Source organism: Colias eurytheme, chromosome 13 (assembly GCF_061535395.1).
Source record: "Colias eurytheme isolate Ceu_HAF_F1 chromosome 13, ilColEury1 Martin Lab GWU primary, whole genome shotgun sequence".
Classification (NCBI taxonomy): domain Eukaryota; kingdom Metazoa; phylum Arthropoda; class Insecta; order Lepidoptera; family Pieridae; genus Colias; species Colias eurytheme.
The window spans coordinates 2,031,157-2,043,219 of NC_142992.1; the positions used below are offsets into that span (position 1 = coordinate 2,031,157).

General features: G+C 31.4%; 1 protein-coding gene across 4 annotated transcripts in view; it reads right to left on the bottom strand.

Annotated features, from left to right (window-relative positions):
- The window catches only part of tn (tripartite motif containing protein thin), a 98,910-nt gene that overhangs the window by 31,664 nt on the left and 55,183 nt on the right, over window positions 1–12,063 (bottom strand). For 2 of the 4 annotated variants that reach the window (XM_090108563.1, XM_090108560.1), the window contains exon 1: window positions 230–316. The exons of 1 other annotated variant lie outside the window; for it this stretch is intronic. The gene's annotated coding sequence lies outside the window, so the exon portion shown is untranslated. Of the gene's footprint in view, window positions 1–229; window positions 347–12,063 lie in introns of those variants that run through there. One more of the 4 variants, XM_090108562.1, reaches the window with a different exon arrangement.

A 12,063-nucleotide genomic window follows, 5' to 3' on the forward strand; every position in this document is an offset into this window, starting at 1 on the left:
GACAGAAAAACAACAGAAAAAGTGTTTATAATTACTAAAATTTGTCTTAAAAGAATATTGCGTGAGCAGATAGTAATTTTTAAAATATCTGATTATATCGTAATTTATTTTAACTATCCCCTCACTTAGTAAATTTCACAAAAAATCGCTATTTTCCACAATTTTTTTACAGTGTCGTCACAACTCCCCGGTTAAGCGGTTTAGGTAGCAAAGGGCGAAGCGTACTTACAGCGCATTAAAGGAAAAATCCACACAAAAAATCAACACAAATTACTTGTCATATCGGCGAAGAGGTTAGTCAGTATATCCAGTTGAATTGGTACTGCGGGAATACGATACGAGAGCGCGATGGGATATTTTGGGAAGCGCGTGCGTTCAGATTTTCGTTCTGAAAGGTCATTGGACAGGAATGTTTTTGTGTGTGTACCGGTGAAGCTTTGTACCTGAAGACTTACCTGAAAAACTGACTTGAAAGATTAAGACTTGAATAAATTGCATTATAAGGTAAAATTAAGAAAAAAATGACAAAAAAGGAATGCATGGAAGCAAGGATAAAACTGATGAATATCATGGGAGATGATGAGTATAATGTCTATTTGAGAGAGACAGAATGCTGGATAGAGAAAGAAAGAGATATACGATTAGACGTAGTATCAATCAGTAACAATACTATCAAAATTATAATGAAATATTAAAATATCGAAGTATAAATTTAAATAGAAAGACAAGGGACGTGTGTTTTATTTGGATAAAAGTTCGTATTATTTGTACGAAGTTGGATCGAAAATTCTGGCAAAAACAAGGAGAGCTTACCATAATTTTCATTAGGACAGAAACATAGTGATAGAAACAGTTGTGTGTGTGTGTGTGTGCTTTAATTTGTTTACAATAAGAATTTGGTTTGAAATGCACGTGGTAGTGTTTGTTTTTTAATCTACTTTAAAGAGAAAATATTAATTTGTTTGTTGTGATTTAGTATTATATTATGATGAAACTGCAAAAATGTTCATTGAGAATATTTAAACATACTTGACCTTGAGTTTCTATTTATTATGATTTATAATCTACGAAAATGCAAATTGAAATTAAACTCAAGGCTCATACAATTTAAAAAAATTTAAAAAAACCTTAACGTAGTTAATTGTATAAAAGTTTGAAAAATAAGCGTGAAAATGCTATATTGTGTTTATAACCGCCATAAATTAATACATTTTATATTTAAAAGAATATAAATGTCACTTTTAATGGATGTCATTTCACGTTATAAATACCTATGTTTACCTCTTGTCCTATTTTTTAAGAGAATCATGTTGTTTTTAACGCTCAAGGCAATTGTTTTATTTTTTATTTACTATATTATTTTGAACATCTACGACTGCAAATCTAATTTGAAACGAACTACATATACATAAATATATGTAAAAGTTTTAGAGTAAACTATAATATGTACTTAAAATCTAAAGAAGAACTTATACACACACCTACATATTTGTCTTATTCAAGTAAGGGCCGATTTTTCAATGCTTGGATAAAACTTATTTGTCAAATAATGTATAAAACTACCATTTTAAAAACGTATTCTAATTGCTCGTATTTGAAAGTTTACGTGACATTTTAATATTATCGTGTAATACTTTATTGGACGGATAAGTTTTATCCAAGCATTGAAAAATCGGCCCTAAATTTCATATTATTAATCGTAATGAATAAAGGAATATTATTTTTATGTATATTTGTAAAGTTAATTCGCTGCTCTACCTCTTTCACTTTGAAGTTAATTGATTTCAGAAACAAATAGAAATAAATAAAATATGTAATACCTATGTACTTAACATGCTTCACTAGTTTATTTTGAGCGCAATTCTGGAATATACAAATAAAAACAATATTATAATAATATCAGTTCATTTTAATAACTATTCAAGCTATAAAATAAACCACTCTGACAGAAAGTAACGAAAGTTTAAAGAGTTTATGATACAAACTTTTCATTTAAATTTTCATATTTGAAATGAAAATATCGTTGTAATAATTTATACGCGGACGTACGCAGTATTTACCGCACCTATAAATAAATAACCCACTGTCCTTTTCAATAAATGCCAATGACTTGACTAATAATAGTTAGACAGAGTCAATCAACAATGCATGCACTTTCTTTTGAAAACACGTGATATATTTGAGTTAAAAAATAAAACTATTAGAATTGCAATGAGAATAAAATGTGCCTGGAAAAATTTACAATTTCCGCTTCTTGATCGACATTTTTACAGGATTAATTATGAATTTATGATGGATTATCATACATATTTAATGTAAATTGATTTATTTTAAAGCAAAGCAAATTGTTCTTGACGAGAACTTTATCATAAACCCAAATTAGGTCAGGTTTTTGATACTGAACTAGTCTAATTTGTTATAGTTTATACTGAAATTTGGTTTTAAACGTGCCATCTTTCGGGTTTTTATCAAAAGCCAAGGTTTTCGATCAATAAACTAATTTTATGAAAAACCTGCGACATAATACAACTATATCATCGAGCTACTGACTCAAGGAATATAAACATAGCATGGCCCGTAACCCCATGCATTTCATATCAATTCAATATCGACATTGTATTGTACACCATAGAGTACATTGTAATAGGAAGGTATAGCCACATAACAACTACTCTGTTATAATTCTCTCACAGTATATTATCGTATCATAAAGCATACATATTGGTAAAGATTTTTAATTAGAAGTAATGAAAGGTAACTTAAGTTTCACATAGTTATAATAAAACGGAATATATTTAATAAGCTTTTAAACGTTAGATCGTTTGAAAAGCTCTCGTTCGTAACGTACTAATATTTTACGAAATATAAATATGAAAAGGACCGCAGCATTTATTAATCTTTTGAAAAAGTCATGCTTTGTTAAACTATGAGATATTTTAAAACATTTTACCGTATTTTTCGTTTAAATGTGTATTCACGAAAACTAAACTATACTCATAAATTTAAGCGATACAAAGCATATCAAAAGTATTGCATTACTGTTTGAATTTATGAAAAAAATCTGTTTATACAAATACAAACCTTAATTTTTATTTAAGACAATTCATTTTAACTATATAAGAAAATGATTAAATAAATTATTATCAACAGTATTATTTAATCATACATTTAAAAATGTAATTTTATCTCAAAAAATTATTGACTTTAAATGTAAGAACCTTACACTTGTTACATCAAAGTTTAATGTTGCTTTAGATAATCCATACTAATATTATAAATGCGAAAGTAACTCTGTCTGTCTGTCTGTTACTCAATCACGCCTTAACTACTGAACCAATTTGCATGAAATTTGGTATAGAGATATTTTGATACCCGAGAAAGGACATAGGCTTCTTTTTACCCCGGGACATAGGATAGGTTTTATCCCGGAAATCCCACGGGAACGGGAACTATGCGGGTTTTTCTTTGACTGCGCGGGCGAAGCTGCGGGTGGAAATTACATTTTCAATACGCGAACTACGCAAACTAAATTGACACCGTTCGTCAGCCAGATTAAATCCAGCCTTAATTTCACTTGATAACACAATTATATGCGACGCTCAGACAGTAACTCGATAATGTGTGAGAGAAATTAATCAAACCCCATGTTTCTTGCCTGTGAAATTTGTCAAAGTGAAGCTCGAAGTCGGATAACACATTTTGAATACAATATGACTGCTAAGCTGTGACATTTCGAAGATATTTCATTACAGGCCATTCGTAATATATGTTCGTATAGCCTAATCTATTGGTTTGATGTTGGTCTTGAATAGGATTCTGAAATATGGGTCCGGAATTTCCGCATTGTTTGATGTAATCATAATATTATGTTGGTATTAGTGCTTTCAAATTGATAAAATGTCAAATTGAATATTAGATATTAGTAAGTTCTATTTTTGTTCGGTTACAATTCTGTAAACAAAGGAAAATGCTATGAGTAATTTTTACGATAAAACGCATTAGCAAATATCACAGTTTTGCATATTATATTGTATGAACTAAAAGTGGCACATATCCTTCACAGAAGTTTGACGTATCTGTACGTGTTGTGATCAACCTAAGATTTTAGGCGTGATCAACTAAGCACTTCAAATTGACTCTATATTCATACGTAAATATAGGAACAATTATTATATATTTGAGTTTGATCAATACCCTTGTTTATAAAAGCAGCATCAAAGGACTAATTAAATGAAAACAATACATTTACATGTCTCCAAAACAAGTCCAAAGTCATCGACTCCCTATTTACTTATGTCCTTATAAATACTGCGCATTCTTTGTACCAAATGACAGAAATTACACGTGTGTGCGTTTGGCAATACGCCACTTAGTGCATGCGTGTGCGTCAGCTTTCACCGTATAATGTCATAAGGTGGGTACACACAGAGCGAGCAGCCTCGCGAAACAACTGCTGCTGCATAGACCTTATCAGAGAAGCTATGCACCTACTAAAAGTACCTCCTATCCGTAAATGTGGGTCCACACAGAAGAGACACGAGAGCGAAAGAATTGCTGCGTACCTATATCTCGGTCAGTGTGGACGTTGCTTGACTGAGAAGAACTCGTGTGACGTCATTTGTAGCCACGTCCACATAGATCGAGCTGCTTCACGTAGCAATTGCTTCGCGAGGCTGCTCGCTCTGTGTGGACCGTCTTATACGGATATGAGTTATTATTTCAAGACCTACTTTCAGATGCATAGCTTCTCTGGTATGCTCTTTGCGAGAATTTTATTGAGATATTTTACATCGTTGTTCCAAATGATTGTGACCACACCACCATGCTTATCAATAAATAAATTGTTTAATTGTTTAATTGTTTAATAATAGAGAGATAAAGAGATTTGTATGTCGACTAGTAGTAGTAGGTAGGTACTGTAGTTTCGCTTGTTGTGAGCAGATTAATTATTTTCAGGAGTGATGTTAAATACAAAAGGCAAAAGAATGTAATTAATCAGTTTAGGGAGTTTTTTAGAGTTTCCATTATAATATATTTAAATATCAATTCCTCCTTTATAATGTGAAATAAGTTAGCAACGTATTGTGGCGTATTAGATCTATATATTTTTTTAGAAAGTGATAAGAATTTCGAGATCAAATAGATTTCTAAAAATACATGTCATGTCATTGAATTAATGTTTACTCAATTTTCGGCATGAATTTGCCAAAACTATTATTGTTCATGATTTTCTAAATCCTCTATGTTATATGAATGAATGTTTGTTTTATTTCCTCTTACTTATTTTCAATAGATAAATCGTAAAAACTTAAGCATAAAATAAAAATAAAATAACAATATTAACTAACTAACGGATGTTTAACCGCTTCATATTGTCTAATTTTCATTTCAGCACAATTTATTTGCGAAATCTATTAAAAGATCGAGACGACTTGCAGACCACGTACATATTTATGTCAATTATTTACAACTCTCCTTGACCGGAATGTAAAGTATTTATGTACAGACATACGAAAACAGATTTTTCATTGAAACTGGTCTGATTTTGAGGCTATGTTTACAAGAGAGACACATTCCATTTGTTCAGCTAATTATGTGAACAGTCAATGAATTTGGTAATTTTTAAATACTTTTTCATAATAAGTATTTGGCATACATTCGTAGACTGGATGCTTCCAGTCTCACTAAGTGGCGTATTAATAAAAGAAAGAGGAATATTATCGTAACGATTTTTATAAAGATTGTATTGATAAATCTGTAAACTACATTCTTACCCTTTGAACATTTTCATCTTTTATGCATTCACATTTCTTTCGGAAAGTTATTTAAGATACACAAACATTTAAACATTACCTTTTTAAACGACAACTGTACATTCTCATTAATCTTTATACAAGTATCCTTCACTCTTTTAATTTCAACTATTATTTTAAAATACCTAAAATACTACAGCTATAAATAGAACCTTCTAGAACATACGTTTATACCATATCATACATATTCATTTAAAAGATAACTACGTCAGTTGCGTCGGGTATGGCATAGGATAATGGCAACTTCCTTCCTACGATCTCGGCTTTTCGCTCGCTTGCAAAATTATATTTATGATATTTGTATTAGTATATATGTATTTCTTACAATACATTAAGCATTAATATATTATGTATTCAATATTGAAGACATTAAAAGGTGTTAAGATTGCCTGAAACTTGAAAGTCAGCATTTGATGAAGCTTGCTTGAAGCTCCTTTCTCCTAATACTGATTACTCCCAATTTGTATACTTGGTAGATATTTTACATTTTTGTTTACATATTACGTTGAAACATACAGAAAAAGCTCAAGGGAATTAAAATATTTTAAAAACGTATTCTTTGAAATGAGGTTAGAAGATAATGCTCAGAGTCAGAATTATAATATTACTAGCGGTCCGCCCCGGCTTCGCCCGTGGTACATATTTACGTTTTCTCTACATAAAAACCATCCTCGTACTTCAAGGAATATAATAAAAAAAGAATTATCGAAATCGGTTCAGCCGTTCCCGAGTTATGCGCTTACCAACACATTTTGCGATTCATTTTTATATATATTATTATGTTGAATGCAAAATTTTACTTTACATACATCTTGAAATCCCAAAATTTTTTAAATAGGGGAAACTATAAAACGGAAAAGACATTAGAACATTCCTATTTCTACAGTACTTACTACAGTAAGTTACAACTTAAACGTTTTTTAAAAACGAAGAACGTCAGAGAGTCTTCAAGAATTTTACATTGAAATCTTTTTCATATGCTCCGATTCACCCAGTTTCAGGACTTTCAGCATGCGAGGTTTTAATAGCTCGAGTGCATTTAATTATATGATTTTAACTTTAATTTGCACTGGAAGCATTCAACTGTGGAGCTAATATTATGAGTTGAAGTTAACTATCCGTATCTTAACGGGTTTTATTATTTGTTTTGTTTAAAAGGTTAAAATGGTACTACAAAATATAAATAGTAATATGAGCCAATATACCTAAGGGTTGTTTATTGTAGTTTTAAATAATAAATGTAATTAACTACAATTCTGATTTTACTTGTGTATAGTATGTAATGATATTTAAAAAGCTATATTTGCAAGCTTTGCAAGAAACAAATATCTCAAAAATTTCTTTATTTATCCTACGAATATTGTAAAGCTGAAGAGTTTGTTTGTATGTTTGTTTGAACGCGCTAATCCTAGGAACTACTGATCCTATTTGAAAAATTATTTCAATGATAGATAGCCCATTTATCGAGGAACGCTCAGACCAACAGAAGCGGAGCCACGCGGATGAAACCGCGAGGTGCAGCCAGTCAATAATATAGAGGCATCTATCTATGGTTCGAACTACAGCCATTTTTAAATCAAAACCATGAATCATAATCGCCTTATTAATGCAAACATAGCTAGTTAATAATTACGATGCAATACGAGCCATCAAAAACGTTATAAAACTCCACTCGAAATGGATTTTCAATATAAAGGTAGTTAATAAAATATTTTATTTCTATTCACTATGTGCATGGTATTGCAGTGCATTTTACGATGTATAAAACCGCACATTTATTACGAATATGATTTTAGATTTATGGACAGGAGTAAAACATTAATGGAATAATAATGATTGTAGGATGTTAGTTGAAGGTTGTGGGTGAGAGTTTCTACCAGAAATGAGGGAGCTAAAAAAGCTTAATGTCCTGAAATCCTGACTGACTGATTGTATAGTGATTTCTAAGAGTATATTATTGTGTTTATTACAAACTAGCTGTGCTCCGCGGTTTCACCCGCATTGCTCCGGTCCTATTGGTCTTAGCGTGATGATATTATATAGCCTTATATAGCCTTCCTCGATAAATGGGCTATCTAAAACTGAAATAATTTTTCAAACCGGACCAGTAGTTCCTGAGATTAGCGCGTTCAAACTAACAAATTCTTCAGCTTTATAATATTATTAATATATATATTATTTTAGATTTATGGACAGGAGTAAAACATTAATAGAATAATAATGATTACAGGACATTAGTTGAAGCTGTAGGCGAGCGTTACTAGCAGAAATGAGGGAAATAGCTTAATGTTAGGAAGAATGTATCGATTGTATAGTGGTTTCTAAATGTGTACGTGATTATTATTGTGTTTTCATGTGTTTAATCATATAAAACAAGTATAAACAGTTATTTATACGTAAGGTAATAAAATACGTTAAACAGTATTTAAAAAGATATTTATTCATTATTTTATTTCAAAAGGTAACTGTAAACAAGGTCACGGGAAAACGGGCGGTTTTGCAAGTGTAATTTCGTAATTTTAGCAACACCCTTAAATTCCCGAAGATATTGTGAATTGAAATTATATTTTTGGTTTTATGGCATTCAAATGCTTTATAAATATAAATTTATAAAGAATAGAAAAAATTCGATCACGAGGCGGGTCACGAGTGGCTGAGTTGGTTAGGCATCCGCCCCGGAATGGCGCGAAGGATGCGGGTTCGAGTCCCGCCTCGTGATCGAATTTTTTCTATTCTTTATAAATTTATATATATATTGTGAATTTTTACCTATTTGTATTCCAATCAATTCTAATATTTATAATTATCAAAAAAACCATTAAGTACTTGAGTGAACATTGTCACAAAACTCTCTGTTTCACAAACAATTCTTCCTTCCAACGAATGCTAATTACAAGCAGACACTACATTACCCTCTATATAAAAAGGGGCCTTGTATTTATTCACGGAGTTTTCCCCACATTCAGGCTAAGTAAGTTTCACGCGTCATTTATCTTATAAACTTCCAGATTGTATGGGGCGTTGTTTTGAGGCCTTTTCCTAAGAGAACGCGATTTATTATAATATTTGTAATAACTGGATGAGGAAGTTTTCTTTTGTTTATTTAATACTAGCGGTCCGCCCCGGCTTCGCCCGTGGTACCTACATGTTTACGTTTTTTTTTTTGAAAATGCAATATAGCTTATGTTGCTCAGTGAAGACTGAAGATGTGCAGCTTTCTAAAGGTGAAATAATTTTTGAAATCGATCCAGTAGTTTATGCGTGAAAACCATACATACATACATAATTACAAACCTTTCCTCTTTATAATATTAGTATAGAGTAGTTTTCAAGGGGTCTACGTATGATAGAGCCTTTTTTACAATTTTGATCATGATTTATTGTACCTACATGATTATAAATAAGCATAGGTATATTATTTGACTCGATCAATAATCTATAGCTATACTAATATTATAAATCTGAAGAGTTTGTTTGTTTGAACTAGCTAATCTCAGGAACTACTGGTCCGATTTGCAAAATTCTTTCGGTGGTAGATAGCCCATTTATCGAACGGAGGCATGCGGGTCAAACCGCGAAACGCAGCTAGTAAATAATATAGGGATATTTTTCATACATCCAACATCTCATGGTTATCTGCGTAGAATACGCAAATAACCCGCATGCCTCTTTTTATACATAAAAAAATGGCTCATTATAATTATGCTACGAATAGCATTATTAGCAAAGGTAAGGCCCTAGATACACTCCCAGTAAATAATAAACAGGCACTAAACTTTAGGTTAAAAGCCTAGGTAAACCCATTTACACGTTCAGTAACTTACTGATAGAGATTGGTTTCACATTAACATAAATATTAGAGAGGCATAACTATTTTATGGTTCATTAATAACTGATAAGTACTATTATATACATTATACATCACTAAAGTCGCTTTCTCAGTCCCTATGTATGCTCAAATCTACGCAACGGATTTTGATGCGTTTTTTTATAGATAGAGTAATGCAAGAGGAATGTTTTAGTATATAGTTTATTAGGTTTTAGATAAAGCGGGTGAAGCCGTGGGCGGAATGCTAGTATGCAATACTTTTTGTAGAAAACACCACGCATCTCGACTTAGGTAGGTACTAATACTATTAAAACAACCGTATCTTCCTGTATGAAAGCTATGTATGAACCAAATAAATTTAACTCTATACAATCATCACATTTAGTAACAAACAAAAGCACTGTATTTAATACTACCGTAAATCTATAAGTTTCAAGTATCATATATATTTTATAGTGGGAGTCGAGCATGCTTCGGCACGAACTGGGCCACGCTCGCACCGGGAGAGGTACCACACCCTCACAGAATATCGGCGCCATAGTGACAGTTTACTGTCGCGTTCCGTACGGTGAGTGAGGGCTCCGGAGGCCCACATCCCTTCCTATCCCCTACCCATCCTCTCCTCCCCTATCCTTAATCCCTCCCATCCTCGCCCCTTTCTCCCTAATTCCTTCCAAATCCCTTAATCCTGGTAGGCAACAACCATAACCTCTGTTATGGTCTATGGGCGACGCAACCTGCTTACCACCAGGCAGTGCGTCCGCTCGTTTGCCTTTCCCATAACATAAAAAAAAAAAAATCATAAAGTTGAAAAATTTGTTTATCCCGCTTATCTCGGGAGCTAGACCGATTTTAATCATTCTTTCATTACCTATTGTTTATATGTGTTGAATTCTATTCTATACGCATATACCACGGGCCAAGCCATAAAAGTAATATTAATACATAAATGTGAGAAATATTAGCATCAAAATTTTACAATTTTAAAAACCGCATTCACTCTTGCAAATACCTTAATGGTTTTGAAGGCTTGTCGGCTTTGTTTCAACTTATAAAATATGTTTCATCGATTGTACGTGTGTTGTTATCTTTTGAAAATAAATGTATTGATGTAAGAGACATGAAAAGTTCGTAATACAATCGAAGGTGTCTTATGTTGTTTTGACAATTAAATATTTGAATGAAATTGGTTAACTTGAGTTTCAAAGGTGTAACCTATCAAAAGGACTCTACTTAATTAGCATGAAAAATAGATAACCATACGGTCTTTGGGTCTATGGGAAAATATAAAATACACGGAAAATGTCAAAGAATGTAGGTATATACTACGGGCGTTAATGTCGTAAAGGCATAAGAATTGAACTTACAAAGAATATATTTTTTAGTTACTTCTATTGAAAACCCGCCATTTTTTATATTATTTCAATATTATAATATCAAACTTTTCTTAAGTCACAATAGACAGAATCAACACAAAATTTTCATCAAATAAACATTTTCAAGTTTTAATATTCATTAATTCATATTATTCATATTATTCAATATTATATAAACTTTATAAAAATGATGTTCCAAGAAACTACAAAAACTTAACGAAAATTTTAATGTTTTCACGGTACGTTAGTACCCTCATGAGACGTGAATATCTTGATGGTACATTACTTAAGGTTTTCCTACAAAATTATTATAATATTTTTTAGTATTTCTTATTACGAAGTTGTACTCATTTTGTCATTGTAATGTATTAATTATATTTAACTAACTCCTGTCTTACTTAGGGCTGATTTTTCAATCCATGGTTAAAGCTTATTCGTCGAATAATGTATAAAACTACCATTTTAAAAACGTATTCTAATTGCCCGTATTTGACAGTTTACGTGATATTTTAATATTAACGTGTAATACTTTATTGGACGGATAAGTTTTATCCAAGCATTGAAAAATCGGCCCTTAAACATTTTTTTCCATCCAACTCTCTGTGTTATGATTAAAAAAAATGATTTAACTTGATTGAACATTGATTATTAATTGGTCGTTTGGAAAAAATTTAGAATTGTAGTTTTATTTCAAAAAGAAACATTGTTTCTAATTAATTTTGTAGTATTTTTTTCGTAATATGAGTATAACTATCTATTGGAATTGAAAATAAGCATTTTTTAAAACATCTATTATGACGTATACTTACCCAAGTGTACCGTGACCTTAATGATAATGTAAGGGCTGTCACAAGCACAAAATTTTACGACGAAGCGGCGCATAGTTATTCTCCATTGTCATCTATAAAATATTTATACAGTATAGTTGAAGTATCTAGGCAATGTATTTCATAATGTTTGCCATTAACGGTTTCTTTTAAAATGTAACTAAAGTATAATGAACTGAAAAATATTGTGTTTAAATATTACTTAATATCTAGGTATG